We start from the raw sequence: 16,622 nt of genomic DNA, 5'->3' as shown, positions 1-16,622 counted from the left end.
AGTTTCCTCATCTGTAAAATGAGCTAGAGAAGGAAAATGGCAAACCACTCCAGTATCTTTGAGAAGAAAACCCCAAACGGGGTCACAAAGAATTGAATGTGACTGAAAATGACTGAACGGAAAATTAGCCTGATGGTAGTTCCCTGGTTCTTCAGCTGGTAAGAAGATGACTGAAGGGGATGGGTTGATGGAGCATGAGGCCTGGCCTAGAGTTGAGTAGATACATATTTCATTGTTGCAGGGCCTTTCTGGATAGGAAATTTCCCCTACTTATGCAGATAAACACTTGATGTACCTCTTAAAGAGTCTTGGAGAGTTTCATAGAGAGCTGGAAAGCCTAGTGATTGACCCAGGGACACACAAACATTATGTTCTAAGATGTTGGATTTGAATGGAGGTCTCTATCCACTATACCACCCTGCCTGTCACAGGGATAATGCAAACTATTGATCCAATATATAAGTTGATATACAATAACTATCAACTATATATAAGTTGATATATAATAATTACCTATTTATTCAGGATAGTATGGAAGGGTAGAAATCAAAGATGATAGAAGGCTTTAAGCATTGGTCTGACTCAATACCATCAATGGAAACACTGGAAGAGGGATAAGTACCTGGTATTTCACTGATACAGGGAGGTGGTAATGAGGAAACACCCTTTACCAATACGGCTTCCCTGCAGCTTAGAATCTTGAAGAGTTACCTAAAGCTCTGAGAAGTTAGATGATTTGGCCAGGGTTACACAGCTGATATGTGTCAGATGTGGGAATTTACTCAAGTCTTCCTGGCTCCAAGGCCAGTTTTTTGTCCACTATGCTGGGCTATGATGGAAACATGTTTTAAATAAATCATGTCTTTTAGAAGAGTTTTTAAACTAACTCTACCTTCTGATTATCATGTTTCTATCAAAGTTCCAACCATGTTCAAAAAAAGTTTCAGGGCTATCTTTGCCTCTTTCCCCTTTATTACATCAAACTGTTGTTGTTCAGTTGTTTCAGTTGTGTCCAACTCTTTGTGACCCCATTTGGGGTTTTCTTGGCAAAGAAACTGGAATGGTTCACCATTTCCTTATCCAATTCATTTTACAGGTGAGGAAACTGAGGCAAACAGGTTAAGATCCCAGAGTTATACAGCCAGCAAGTCTATGATAATTATGATTTTTTAAATACATTGTTTGATGTTGTAGTTATAAATGATAGGACTCCAACATGGAGTCACTTGGGATAAGTGGTCCTAAATAAACATATAAGCAATGACAGCCAGCCAGTGGCTTTCCATAGTTGTGACTCATTCTGACCCTGTGTCAAACATGTCCATGATCCATGTCCATGATGTTCCTGATTGGAAAAGGCACCAAGCAGATTGAAGCAGCTACCTGCTAACATCATTTTTGGGACCCTATTACCAATGTAATCTCATTGAATTTCTGTTCCTGATCATGAAACTCCCTCCTCCCCCAAATCTATTATCAATAAGTGACCCAGGGAATTTGCCCATGACATCTGGATCTGATTAGAAATGCCCCTTCCCATATCTAACATTGATTGCCTGTTCTTAACCAAGCCCATTGTTAAGGCTTAAAAATTCCCTACTCAGACCCCACTCTGAGTGTGTACCCTTTCTTATGTCTTTGTCATGGCACATGTTTCCCTGCTCCATGTGAGTAATCCTGACCTTGTGTATGTGTGGCTGAATGTCTGTCTCTATTGCCATATAGTATGTGTATGTATATTTTTGTTTTGCCAGCTTGCTATGCCACATACTAATAAAGCTCATGCTTATACTAGCTTCCTGATTACAAATATTCTGTAAATCCTTAAACCTAGGTTTTTGTTCTAACCTGAGCAATGAGGTCAAATAAGGCAGTCTCTAAAGTGGGATTTGAGCCCAGGTCTTCCCATTTCTAAATCCAGCGTTCTCTCAGTGATAGCATACTGCTTATTGCTGTATGAATGACTGTGTTACTTATGTTAGTCAGCTAGATGGTACAGTAAATAGAGCATGGGACATAGGGGTCGGAAAGAACTAAGTACAAATCCTATCTCAGACAATTACTAGCTGTTTGACCCTGGGCAGATCATTTGACTTCCTAGTCCCTCAGGCTCAAAACCAAGAAGTCATCCTTCACTGCTCATTATCTCTCACTTCCCATATTGAAGCTGTTGCCAAAATCTTTTGATTTTACCTTTGAAACATCTCTCAAATATGTCCCCTCCTCTACTCTGACACTGCTACCACTCAAGCACAGGCCCTCACCACCTCTAATGTAGACTATTGCAGTAGCCTGATGGTGAGTCATCCTGCCTCAAGTCTCTCCTCCGCCCCAATTTGTCCTCTATTCAGCCACTATTTGGTAAACCAATGGCTCCCTATCACTTCCAGAATCAAAACCAAAACACTCTGTTGAAAGCCTTTCATAATGTAACTCCCTTCTACCTTTCTAATCTCACACCTTATTCCTTACTACATCCTCTTCTATCCAATAACACTGGCCTCCTGGCTATCACAAGACCAAGACACTCCATCTCTCAACTCTAGCCATTTTCTCTGGTTCTTCCCCATGCCTGGAATGCTCTCCTTCTTCATCTCTGCCTCCTGGCTTCCCTGGATTCCTTTAAGTCCCAACTAAAATTCCATCTTTTATAAGAAACCTTTCCCAATCCCTGTTAATTCTAATGCCCTTCCTCAGAGTAGTACGTCATGGGAAATGAGTTGACTGAGGAAATGGGAAGTTAGAGTGTGTGAGGGAGTGTCAATATGTATGTTGAATTCACCTAGCATGAGAAAAAGGAGAGACTATTAGCCTGACAATGAAATCAGTGAGGAAGGAAAGAGTATATCCTGGAGTTTGGGAGTTAATAGCTACCAGAATCTTGATTGGGTGATAAATATGGATTAAATGAACCTCAAAGGTAGAGAAGTTATTAAGCAATGATAGTAGAGAAAGAGTTTGGAAGTGACAATGGAGAACAAGGAGTATTCCAACTCCCCCAACTTGACCAGTGAGTCAGAGGGAATGAGTGAAAGTGTAAGCAGTGCTAGAAATGTTGGACAAGGATCAATGTCATCAAGAGAGAAGCAAGTCTCAGTGAATGCAAGAAGAAAGAGGAGCAAAAAAGAAGAGGGTCTAAAATACAAGCAAGTTTCTTAACTATGGAGCAGGCTTTCTGAAGAGCACAGTTGAAAGACTGGGTAGAATTAGAGTCAGATATTAGGGGTAGGTTGAGGAAGATGAAGCTAAGGGAGTGGGCAGTTGGGAACAGAGACTATTTATATGATGACAGGCAGGGATTCGGATTCACTGGAAAGGAGAGAGCATGACAGGGTGGGAGACTGCTAACCAGGAATGAGTTTAGGCAGATTATTAGTAACTGGAAAAAAAGTCCACTGAGAGAGGGAGGTGATTAGATTCTTGAGGGCCCTCCTTCAGTGTCCAACCTTGTGGTAGATGGTGGTATTGAGTCCTGAGATTGGTGGTATTGGTCTGAGAGATTAGCAAGAAGAGGAAAAGCTACAACCAGAGGAGACAGTACCGAATGCAGGAACTAGCAATTTGAGGTGCATCTGGCCTGGGAATGGCCTCTAGAGAGGGCCCTGGAAGAAAGGCAGAAGTTTAAGCCCTGAAACCTAGATCTTAATGTTGAAGGGAAACCCCATCAGACTTGCCCATTATTAAAGAGATGGAGATACAATTAAATGTATTCAGCTAACAGGGAGCTAAACATATTCAGGAGGGAAAGAATTGGGAGTCAACTGGGAGCATGGCAAACCCCATATACCCTTCTGTCTGCACAGCTCTGGCTACCTTCAAGAGAGACTAACAGTTCATTCCAACAATACATATACTAAAATGGGAACAATACAGAGATTAACACAGTACCTACACAATGATGACACATAAATTTGTGGAGTACTATATATTTTTTAAAAGATTTTATTTGGGAGGAGGTAAGGATAGGGTGAGTTATTGGGGAAAGAAGTAGGGGAGATAGTAGTGATAGATATTCAGAAAAAAATAAAAAAGGAAATTAATGAAACATTTTAAAAATATACAGAAAGCAAAAGGAAAACCAGAAAAGGACAGAGATAATCAGAGCAGTATTGGCATTAGCATGTTAAAATTTACAGGTACTTTTAAAAGAAGAAAGCATCTATATGGAATAGAAATTCATAGTTTATATGCCATTCTTTTTTTTGTCTTCTTGTTTAAGGAATGTTCAAGGTTTTTATGTTTGTCAAATTCATAATTAAATAAAAAGAAAATTTAGAGAGGGAAAGAGAAAGAAAAAATGAAGAAAAAGAAAAGGAAGGAAAGAAGGAAGGAAGGAAGGAGGGAAGGAAGGAGGAGAGAGAGGGCACTCTGCAGAGTGCTCTAACTTTACTACAGTATCACTAAAAAGTCAGTCCACTTTGGGGTGAATGCCAGGAGTAGGAGGGAAGGAGATAAGTGAAGTTAAGTGACTATCTCTGGGTAAATGCCCTTATCCATTCCTAGCTGAGAGTGAGAACTGAACTTCTGGGGGGTTGCCCTACATACAAGGGGATTGATTAGAAGTATCACAGACTGGGAAGATTATACTTTTATATCAACTTACCTAGATTTCTGTTTAAGATTTTTTTTGTTTTTTGGGTTTTGGTTTTTTTTTAGTATTCATTCAATTGACCTCTAATGATGTGCAATAAGTACAGCATGAAGAGAGTCAGTGGAATGAGGGCCTGAGACATGAGACTTTATTTGATAATACAAACCAAACCTGGCCTAGATAAAGGTGAGAATGTAGACATTATTTTCAAAGGGGTAGAGCTAAGGTTTAAATGGTATCCAACTTGTCTAAGAACCCTACAGAAGAACAGGAAGCTTGGCAATTACCTCAGAATACCCTCAGTTTCAGATGGTACACATAATAGATGAGGATAAATAATTGATAATAATAATAAATAGCAGGTAGCATTTATAAGACATTTCAAAATTTGCAAAGCCCTTTATATTATCTCATTTTGGGGCAGCTAGGTGGCACAGGAGATAGAGCTCTGGCCTTGGAATCAGGAGGACCTGTGTTCAAATCCAGCCTCAGACACATGACACTTACTAGCTGTATGACCCTGGGGAAGTCACTTAACCCTGATTGCCTCACCAAAAAAAAGGCAAAAAAAAATATTATTTCATTTATCCACACAACAATCCAGGGAGGTGAGTGCTAGTATTATCCCCATTTTACAGATGAGGAAACTGAGGCAGACAGAAGTCAAATGATTGCACAGGGTCACACAGCTAGTAAGTGTCTGAGGCCAGAAATGACTGATTAATAACTCCATGCTCAGAGGTCTAGTGCTCCTACCTTTCTTTCATAGAAATAAACATTGGTCCAAAAGAGGCATCTAAAAGAAAGCAAAATGTATTCATGTAGCCTGGGATTTCAAGAAGAATAGAGAAGAATGATTCACTGTAGAGAATCACAAGAGAAGTAGTGGAAACCAGCTTTCAATTATTTCAAGAAAGCATAAAGAGAGAGCTTAATGAAAAGGTTTTTTTTTTCCCCAAAGACATAGAACATCTTGTTCACAACAAAATGGAAGTTCCAAAGGTCACAATGGATGTGACTAGTATAAGGGTAGATGGTGATAGAGTGAGCCTGGGGAGAAAGAGATTGAGCTAGACTAATATGAGAGTTTGAAAGGACTTTGTGCTTAGGGCAGTAATTCTGGGTAAAAGGGATTAAGGAAACAGAAAATTGGATGTTGGAGGCTAAATTGGAGGAGTGTAATATATTTAGGAGGAAGAAAGCAGAGCAAGCAGAATTCGGCTAACTCAGCTAAGGAAGACCTTATAGAATTTACTAGTCACAAGGTAGCAGTTAAAACATTTTTGCAACAGAATGTTCTGGCAGTGTGGTCTTCAACAAACTTGCATCGGCAGGTGGTAAATTGAGCCTAATGATTGAATCACAACTTGGATGGATGAAGGAAAGTGAGGAAAGAAAGGGAAAGAGGGAGCTGATATCTCTTTCAGCAAAATTGCTTTCCCAGTTTGGTCTGATACATGTCCACACCCTTGCCTTCTTCTGATGTCTCAATTTCTAGACTTCCTAACCTCTACCTAGACTCCTACCTCAGCCTTTTGTGTTTTGGGCACATATTGGCACCACCACCTAATCCCTAGTTCTGACAGAATTTATGGGGGATATATTTTTATGTAAGAAGTTTTTCTAAGTATGTTGCTTACTCTAGCTAATAACACCTTCAGGAAGCAACTCAACCTTTCCTATTCATGGAAGGAATCAAATACAGTGAAACCTTCTTGATTTGTGACTCTATGGTTTAATGCAGGCTGGGGAACCTGTGGCCTGGAGGCCAAATATGGCCTTTGATTGCATTCAAAAGACCATACTTGAGGACCTAGAGGGCTACATGTGGACTCTGACCTGAAGGTTCCCCACCCCTGGTTTAATGCAAAGAATCCTGGATTTAGAGTCAGAAAAGAATGCAATGGACACCTAATGCAACCCATATTTGAACAAAAAATCCTCCATAGGATACCCTCAATATTGACATCAAGTCTTTGCTTCAAGACTGCTAGTAAGGGGGATTTGAGGGAAGGCATAGGACCTGGATCTGAATCCTGACTCTGCCTTATTGAATGACTTGAGGCAAATCAATTCTTTGGTCTTCACTTTCCTTACCTATAAAATAAAGTTGGACTAACTAACCTCTAATGTCCCTTCCAGTCCTAAACTCTATGAACTCAATGAATGAAATTTCTATAAATCATGATGAAATTAACTGCATCTTTTTCACCTTCACAAATCAGAGTAATGGGGGCAGTAGTTGTATAGCACAAAAGTACCTTCACATGTAGAGCTACAGTTTAGTCCATTCATCAATGAAGATAAATGGGCACAACCCTAGGAAAAAATGTGAGCTGAGCCAAAACTTCTTTTTTTTCTGAGAGCCTTGGTCCCATCAGTGGCCTCCTTTCTGCTCTCTGTCAATATGCGTACGATTCAGTTCTTCCAAGCAGTGTGTCTTCTTGTTGAACATTGGTTAGAGTGCACATTAAGATCCCTAATACTTAAATTAATGTTTGTAGACATTGCAACAACCAGATTACGGTATTATGTTAAGCACCTTTTGCTCTTTTTTCTGCTGATCTATTGGTTGGTTGTTGTCCTTCATTCTCAAAGAGAACCAAAATGATATCACTATGCTAAGGTCAAGTTTTAGTGTGTCTGACTATGGCTGATCAGATCAATACAAACTCAAAATGCTCTACCATAGGTCAGGCACAGATAGCCTATGTGAACATTTGGGGTGGATTCTCTAAACTTGTGCATCTTGTATTTTTGTTTTTTGTTTTTGTTTTGTTTTGTTTTGTTTTGTTTCAATTTCAATTCTGCTTTTCTCATAGAGCACAGCACCTTCTTTGATGTGGTCATGCCATGCTGAGTGGTCCTGTGTCATTGTCTCCCATGTCACACAATCAATTCCAAAGTTCTTAAGAGAGACCTTGAGAGTGTCCTTTTATTGCTTCTTCTGACCATTATGTGAATGATTGCCCTTTGTGAGTTCTCCATAAAACAGACTTTTGGGCATGCGTAAATTTTTCATTTGAACAACATGGCCAACCCATCAGAGTTGTGCTCTCTGAAGCAGAGTTTGAATGCTTGGCAGTTTAGTTTGAGAAAGAACCTCAGTGTCTGGTATCTTATCCTACCAGGTGATCTTCAGCATCTTCCTAAGACAATTCAAATAGAAGCAATTCAGTTTCTTGGCATCATGCTGGTATACTATCCAGGTTTCATAGGCATACAAAAATGAGGTCAGCACAGTGGCTCTGTAGACCTTCAGTTTGGTAGTCAGAGAAGAGGTATCAACCTCTTCTCTTTCATACTTTCCTTCTAAGGAGCTCTGGCAATGTGTGAGTCAACCTCATTATCAATGTGTGCATCCCTGGAAAGTACACTACCAAGGTAAGTTAACTTATCCACAGCATTCAAAACTTCTACATTTGCTGTAAGCAATGGTTCCATGTATGGATGGTGTGGTGGTGGCTGATGGAGCATCGGTGTTTTCTTGGAGTTAATTGTTAGACCAAAATTAGCACAAGCAGCAGAGAATCGATCCATACTTTGTTGCATCTTAGCTTCAGAGGCTGCATAGAGTGCACAATCATCTGCAAGCAGAAAATCATGATCATCACTCCCTCCACTTTGGTCCTGGCTTGTAGCCTCTTCAAGTTGAAGAATTTACCATCAGTGAGGTAGCTGACTTTGATGCCATGTTCATTCTCATTGGAAGCATTTGACAACATGACTGAAAGCATCATGCTAAAAAGCATGGAAGCAAGCACACAACCTTGTTTCACTCCATTGGTGACTGGGAAAGCACAAGAGTATTGTCCATTATCCAGAACCAGGGCAAGCATGCCATCATGAAATTGACATACAATCCTAATGAACTTCTTCAGTAACCAAATTTTGACATAATTTTCCATAAGTCCTTATGATGACAATATCAAAGGCTTTGGTCAGATCTATAAATGTTGTGTACAGACCTCTGTTCTGCTCTTGGCATTTCTCCTGGAGTTGTCAGGCAGCAAATGCCATATCAACCATTCCTTGGCCCTTTGTGAAGCCATACTGGCTCTCAGGTAGATGACCATCTTCCAGGTGAAGGATCAACCTATTAAGGAGGACTCAGGCAAGAATCTTGCCAGCAATGACTAAGAGAGAAACCCTCCTGTGATTGTCACAGGACAATCTATTTCCTTTACTTTTATAGAAATGGACAATGGAGGCATCCTTGAACTCCTGGGGGATAAAATCCTTTTGCCATATAACCTGGAAAATTTCAGTTAGCTTTTGTATGAGCAATGGACCCCCTACCTTGTAAATCTCAGGTGGAATAGAATCAGCACCAGGTGTTTTGCCACATGAAAAGAGCCTAATGGCATTCAAAACCTCTTCTTCAGCTAGGGAGGAATTGACTTCAATCTAAAGTAAAAGGTGAATGGCCTCAGCATTGATTGCTGCTGGTCTGTTGAGAACACTATGGAAGTGTTCAGCCCACCTTTCTAGGATCATATCCTGATCACTAATCAAAGTGGCCCTATCACCACTGAGTAGTTGAAATGTACCATAGGTACCATGAAGGGCCTTCAGGGCATCATAAAAGTGCTTTGGATTGTTTCTATCAACATAAAACTAAATTTCATCTGCCTTTCTTACTGAGCCAAGAATGCTGCATCTCTCTAAGTTTCACTTGTACTTACTTTTTTGGAATTAAAATCTGCCTTCTTAGATGGATTAATTATCCTGCTGGTAAACCCTGTGGAGTTCTCATTTTCATTTAGCAGCTTCTGAATTTCCCCATCATTTTCATCAAACCAGTCTTGATGTTTGCAAGTGTTCTGACCCAGATGAGCAAATGCAGTGCTATACACCAGATCTCTGAAAGCTGCCCACTCCTTTTCTGCTCCACTGTTGCCAACTGTGTGTTGGCTCAACTTTCCCTCCAAGTTAGTAACAAACTGCCCCTGCTCAGAGAGGAGCTCTAATCTTCTGACATTAATTCTTCTGGTAGTCATTTTGCCTTGAGGTTACCACTTTTGTTGAATGTAAATGTTTAGCTCTCAGAGGATAAGTCTATGATCAGTCCAGCGCTCTGTGCACACACATCACTCTCACATCCTATCTGTCTCTTCTCCTTACAATCATAGTCTGTTAAATACCAATGTTTGCTTTGAGGGTACATCCACAAAGTTTTATTGGGTTTAGGTAAATGGAAGACAGTGTTGGTGATGAGAAGGTCATGAGATGCACAAGCCTTCAGTAGTGAGTGACCATTGCTATTACTGTTTCCAACTCCATTCCTCCCTAAGATTCCCTCCCATATCTGGTAGTCTGAGCCTACTCTAGCATTAAAGTCTTCCAGAATTACAAGCTTGTCCTCTTTTGGCACATGGATGATAAGGGTCTCCAGGTCTTCATAAAATTTTTCTTTGATGTCATCAGAGTTCGACATGGTAGAAGCATAGACACTGATGATGGTGGTGTGACATTTTCCTGCAAGTAGCAATCACATTGTCATGAGCCTGTCATTCACTCCTTTTGGTAGGCATACAAGCTTGTTGACTATATTAGTTTTGATTGCAAAATCTATTTCAGTTTCAAGGCGCTTGCCTTCACTTCAGCCACTCCAGAAAAACCTGTATCCAGCTCCAACCTCAGTAAACTGGCCTTCATTTGCCAGCCTTGTTTCACTGAAGGCTGCTATTTGGATGCAATATCTAATGAGTTCTCTTGCAACAAGAGATGAACAACTGTTCATCTTTCAGGTCTACTGGATTTTGTGTTGTCTATAAGTGTGCACACATTATGTGTGCTGATGGTGAGTGGAATTGTCTTTGCACACATTTTTTGTACATTTTTTTTTTGTATTTCAGCCACAACGTGGTATTCCCCATCTACTGCGGAAATCAGACCAGGTTTGAGTAAGCAATTTTTAGGGCATCTTTTCTAGTCCCTTCCTCAGACCAGGAGGTGGACAGTGTGATCCTTAAAAGGCTGCTCAGACACCCAGGGGGCTACCAAATCCCACCACTGCCTCCAGTGAGAAGACAACCCTTTGACTGGGCTGCCTGCATGCAGGATTGTGACTACAGCTCCCACTGTATCCACACCTGCTACTTCATCACTTGCCTGGTGCCACAGGACTTTGAGATAGGTAAATTGGTATGGGTGATGTCTTTTGATTCCTGAATAAATTAGATTTAAATGAGACAGAGTTGCATGAAGTTGCCGGCCTCACTATCTCCTCCAGAGTCATCATAGTCCAGTGGCAGGACAGAATCAAGATGGCTGGTGATGGCTTAAGATGCAGTGAAAGTCTAATCAAACTATGTGCTCCATAGCGCCTGCTTCAGCTGCCTTCAAGGCTATTGTAACAAATTGTTCTCATCTACCCATTCCACCAGGGGAAGTCTTCACATGCTTGGGGTAGACACCCCCCTAACTCACCAATGGTTAGAGACCCCTTGGTTACCCTCAATCTGGTTTAGCCTGCCCAGTTTACCGGTGTGGCTGCTACATAAGCTATATCTACTTGGAGCCACAGGTGAGAGTTAGGTGGAACAGGTGGACACCAAAGGTAGAAAGCAACCCTAAATAGGGCTTGAAAGCCTTTACAACAGAGGTACTAGTCTTCCCTGAACACACCCTACACCCCAGTGTGCCAGTTACACACCAACAAGAGGCTAACATATTACAATGAAAGCCAGCAACAACACACTAATTGCAGGCCATCAACAGATAACTTACTGTGAAAGCCACCTGCACCACCACAAGCAGCAAGACCAGCACCACCTCAACCAAGAATTCCACTACCAGCACCAACACTACCAGCCACTCCGCAAGCGGCAGCACTTGTAGCATCACCAAAACCAGAAGGAGTTCAAGCACTAGCAGCTCCAGCACCAAATACAACAGCCCCAGGAGCAACAGCAGCAGCAGCACCAGTAGAGGAAGCAGCAAGGTCAGCAGCAGCACCAGCTCCAGTAACATCAGCCACCAGCACCAGCACCAGCACCACCAACAGCAAAAATAGCAGGAGAAGGAGGAAAAGCAGTCAAAGCATCAGCACCAGCAGCGGCAACACTTGCACCACCACCACAGCCACCAGCAACTCCAACACCAGCAGATCCAGCATGAAGAGCACCCACCCTCAAAGGTAGCAACATACCAGTTACAGGACAAAAACATGCCAATTACTCACAGATATCACTGTGTCACTGTGTCACTACTCTATTACTATCAATTTGGGTGCTGGGGATACATAGACAAAAGTGAAAGTCTTTCCATTCAAGGAACTTATGTTACACAAAGGAATGAGGCCCATTTTATAATTTTGTCTGTTTCATAGACTCTAGGTCCTCCAAATTTTTTTGTCTGTCTTTTCATTCAAATTGCCTTGTATTTACTTACCTGTGTCATATTTATATACATATATATATGCATATATATATACACACACATATATATGTATATACATGTTATATTTCTATAGTAGAGTGTAAGATCCTTGAGGAACCATGTTATTCTGTCTTCCCATTCCTAATTGTCCAGCATTGTGCTCTGTAACTACTAGATGCTTAATAAATAGTAATTAAATTGAATAAAATGTGATAGACTAATCTTCTGTGATGAGTCACTCAATATTTAGCTAGGCTGGTCTTTGGACAATAGACAAAGTGAGTAGTACTGTAGTACTGTATAAAATGTAATAGACAGTAGATTGAAACATATTTATAAATGTTTCTCATAGGGTGATTATGAGGATTGGTATAATTCTATTGTGCTTGTGGCTTGGACCAGACCTATGATTTTATTGGTATAGAGTAACTTTCAGTAAGGAAACTCCTTCCACCAGAGCAAATCAGTTCCTGCAACTCCAAGTCTTAGGGATTTCCCTGGGGCACTGAGAGATGAATTGATCTGCCCAGAGTTGCATAATCAGTATATGTCAGAGGCATATTACACACAGCATGGATTTTAGGAGAGCAGATTTCAAAGAATTCTGAGAAAAGGTAGGTAGCAGCCTTTGTCCTAAAATTCTATAGTGACAGTCAACCTAGGAAGCACATGAAATTCTCAAGAATGAAATGTTGAAAACACATTGAGAAAAACAAATATGATGAGAAGGAAAAGGGGGAACTGTGTAGAGATTAGTATGGATGAAAAGAGAACTCATTAGCTGCTTTGATTTTTAAAATGTTTTTACAGAAAATAGAAGCAATGGCAGACAATGAAAGATAAATACAATGTGGTCCTATTGAAATGTCAGAAGGGTTAAAGCTCAAAATGAGCTAAGGTTGTCAAGGAAAGATGAGGACAGTCACAGAGGAGGATCTGCTTGGATAGGCAGTATGATTATGACAATGATGGAAAAAAGCAGGAACAATTCAACTTTTATTTTTTTTCTGAGACAGAATATTTATATATTAGTAAATCAATCTATCAGCAATCATTTATTAAGCATGTCCTATGTGTCAGGCACTGTGCTAGTGTGATATTTACCAGGGTTCTTCCCTTCCTACCACAACATCTGTTAGTATACTTTTTCCCTAAAAGGTGACAAAGCTGTCAGGGGACTTGTTTGGGGAGTGGGGCAGTTTCTTGGTAGCCTTTTTGACCTAAGAGCATAAAAAAATGATCCCATCTCTGATCATAGTCAGGGTCTTCATATCCGGAAGATGTCCTGGGACCTTTTGAGTCACCATACCCTGGTCTGCTGACCAAGCTTTTATCCATATGGGGACAAAGGAAGCTGCATCAACCTGGACTAAGTGCAGGAGTATCCTTGATGAATATCCTTTTAATGGCTAAGTAAACCTTTTGTTAGCTGTTAAATAACATACAAGTCATTGAGCCTGAATTAACAAGGCCCACTTCAAACAGCCAGTAATGAGGGGTACAAAGGCAAAAATAAAACCATGTCTTCCTTCAAGAAGTTTATGTTCTATTAGGGGGACAATGGCTAATGAAGAGTTAAATCTGAGATAAGTAAGGAGATTGATTGTAAGAAGGCACCTAACTTACCTTTAATGTCACCAAGCCTAGATGAATGACACTCACAGAACTGAAAGAACTAGCAGCTGTGATTATTGACACAAAGCTGGTTATCTCTGAAATGCTGTAGAAAATGTGCAGGAGCCTCAGGACTGGAGAATAGTAAATGCTGTTTCAATTTTCAAAAGAACAAAAACAAAATGACAAGAAAGTGGAGCTTGTGAACTATAGATCAGTGATTTTGACTTTGATTTCTGGCAAATTTCTGGGATATATGATTGAAGAAGTTGTTAATGACTATATGGAAAAAGAAGTTGTGATCACAAAGAACCAGAAAAGCTTCATGAGGATCAGATCATGCCAGACTAATCTCATTTCCTTTTTTACATATACTGTAGATATAATTTACCTATACTTTATCAAAACATTGGGCAAAAATCTTTCACACTGTTGTTACGGAAAAGATAGATAAATGGAGGCAGAGTCAAGATGGTGGACTAGCAAAAAAGTAAAGTGAGATGACCTCCCTGCCACACATGTGCCCACCTCCTCCAAGTGGATCTACAAAATACACCAGACCAAATCCTGGTCTGACTTCAATCAAGTCAATCAAATTTTCAGATATAGGAAACTCCAAAGAAGAGCTAAAATATTAGGTGACAGAATCAAAATCCAAAATTATTTTGATAGACTGGATCTTGACTTGTTGGGTATGTTATATAGGAGATTCTTTAAATAAGAAAACAGTTTTGATAGATAGCTTCTTAGATTGCTTCCAAATGTCGGATACTGTCAAGTCAACAAGCATTATTGGATACTAAGTGCCAAGCACTGCGCTAAGTGCTGTCATTCTGTGAATGGTAGGCTGAAGATAATAAGAAGAAATTGAATAGGAATAAATACAAAATCCTGCCTTTAGATTCAGAAAAATCAACTGCATAAGTATAGGATGGGACAAAAATAGCTAAGAAGTAGTTCATGTAAAAAAAAGAAAACCAACAATGGAGGGTAGCAAACAATGGATTCTAGTGGGCTGCAAGATCCATATGAATCTGCGGTTTGATATGGCAGCCAAAAGAGCAAATGAGAATTAATTAATGAAACAGTATGTATTAAGCAAATGTAAATTAATTAATGAAACACCATGTATTAAGCATTAACTAAATACCAGGCACTGGGCCAATCTCTAGTTATGCAAATGCTAAAATAAGATAGGTCTTGCCCTCAAGGGGCCCCTTACATTTTAATATAGTGAGACAATATTTATCAGTGAATGGTAAGCAAGAAAAGGAGTTTTGATCTGGTGAGTTATGGGAATGGTGATAGGAATCATAGATCAATCAGCTGTCATCCCCTTTCTATGCCATTTCTAGAGTAGGTTGGTTTGATTACTGTTTCTATAACTAGAAGAAGAAAGGGGAGAGTAGAGCAGTAGAAGTACATGGTGACTGGGCATATGGTAACATGTTTGGAGTGGATATATGTGAAACAGCATGGTCTTGAATACCTAGAAAATGTGGGTAAAATGAGTTAGCCCTCATTCACTCAAATCACAACAGATCAGCTCCAAAGTGAAGTTCCAAAATTGAATGGCTTAACTCCCTAGGGGGAAAATTATGATCTCTGGTCCTCTTGTCTAGATGGTGCTCTTCCAGGAGGAGGGGTAGGTGGAACATCAGCAGAGAAGATAGCAGGAGAACTTAGGGTGCTTTGTGAAAAGTGTAGGATATGTATGTCCATGTAAAAGAGCTATGTTCATATGAGTTCTCTAAATGTATAAACATGGCAAGCAGGTGGCGTGAATAGAAAAGTCTGGAATCTGGACAATCTCTCTTCAAGGACAACCACAGAATAACCAACTGCCACACATGGGACAAGCATGACAGCCTAGCTGAAGCAGCATGGAACCCCAATGAGGGTACAGGGCCTAGCATGCATCAGGTAAGTCAAACCATCTCCACTCTCTTGACCATCATCTTCCTTCAGACCCTGATGGGGACAGCCCAAAACCCTGAATCTAAGAGCCTTGGGAATATCAGTGCCCCATAAACTACCAGATCTGCTTTCATACAAGCCCCCATAGCTATCACTGAGGGGGAAAATCTTTGTTGAGAGGAGTTTCACCTTCCTCATCCACACCATCAGCAACTGCTGACCAACTGCTACCAAGAGGAAAATAAGAACAAGATCCCGGGAAGGAGCAGCACCCCTCAGATCACACTCCCCAGGTGTGCTTCTGGCTCATCTTCAGAGGAAGCAGCTCTTGTGGAGAAGGGGCTAAATATCTCTGCCACCTGTCACCAACTGCCATCCACAGGACAGGCAAGCAAGCCCAGCTGGAGTATCAAGGCAATCAGAGTTAGAGACAGGAGACAGCGTATGTCAGGCAAGTCAAGCCACCACCACCACCACCACCACCACCACCACCTTGACCAGCGTTTCCCCTCAGATCTCGATGGGAACTCTCATCCCAAAACGTTAGGAGTAGCATCACTTCCATGCCCAATGCCCTCAGCCATCATCCTGGGAAGCAGCCTCTGTTGGCATACAGCCTGGCGACTGTTCCTACAGGTGCTACAACTACAGCTCCTAAGGACTGAGGAAAGTTAGTTCTAGCTATCAAAAGCCTTTTCACTGTCAGATGATTCAACATCCTAACCTGATATGATTTTATCAGAGGAAATACCGTTAAGGAGGAGACATTAACATTGCTCTGGTTCTTCTCCCTAAGGGCAATAGGACTTTACCATCTGACTTGCAGCTGAAATCTTCCATGTATATGTTGTCTCCCCCTTTAGAATGTGAGCTCCTTGAGAGCAGAGACTGTCTTAATTTTCTATTCATATCCCTAGCACTTAGCACAGTGCTTTGTACATAGTAAGTGCTTAATAAATGCTTTATCTATCTATGCATTCATTCCAAGGGAGATTGTTATTTATACCTCAAGGAGAGCAGGGGAAAGGCTATGACTATGACTATGGATGCTTGTTCTTTCCCTCACCTATCTCCAAGAGGGGTATCAGGCTAGAATCATATCTGCCTCCAGATATTT

The 16,622-nt window shown here is 40.7% G+C and overlaps 1 non-coding gene across 1 annotated transcript; it reads left to right on the top strand.

Annotated features, from left to right (window-relative positions):
* The first annotated feature begins 3,831 nt into the window (after positions 1-3,831).
* On the top strand, positions 3,832-3,933 carry LOC114045988. Its single transcript, XR_003569451.1, has one exon. It is a non-coding gene; the product is annotated as a U6 spliceosomal RNA (small nuclear RNA).
* The last annotated feature ends 12,689 nt before the right edge of the window (positions 3,934-16,622 follow it).

Source organism: Vombatus ursinus, unplaced genomic scaffold, assembly GCF_900497805.2.
Source record: "Vombatus ursinus unplaced genomic scaffold, bare-nosed wombat genome assembly UNPS02014779.1, whole genome shotgun sequence".
NCBI lineage: Eukaryota > Metazoa > Chordata > Mammalia > Diprotodontia > Vombatidae > Vombatus > Vombatus ursinus.
Note: the sequence above shows the minus strand (reverse complement) of the source record. Positions and strands in the feature narration are given on the sequence as shown.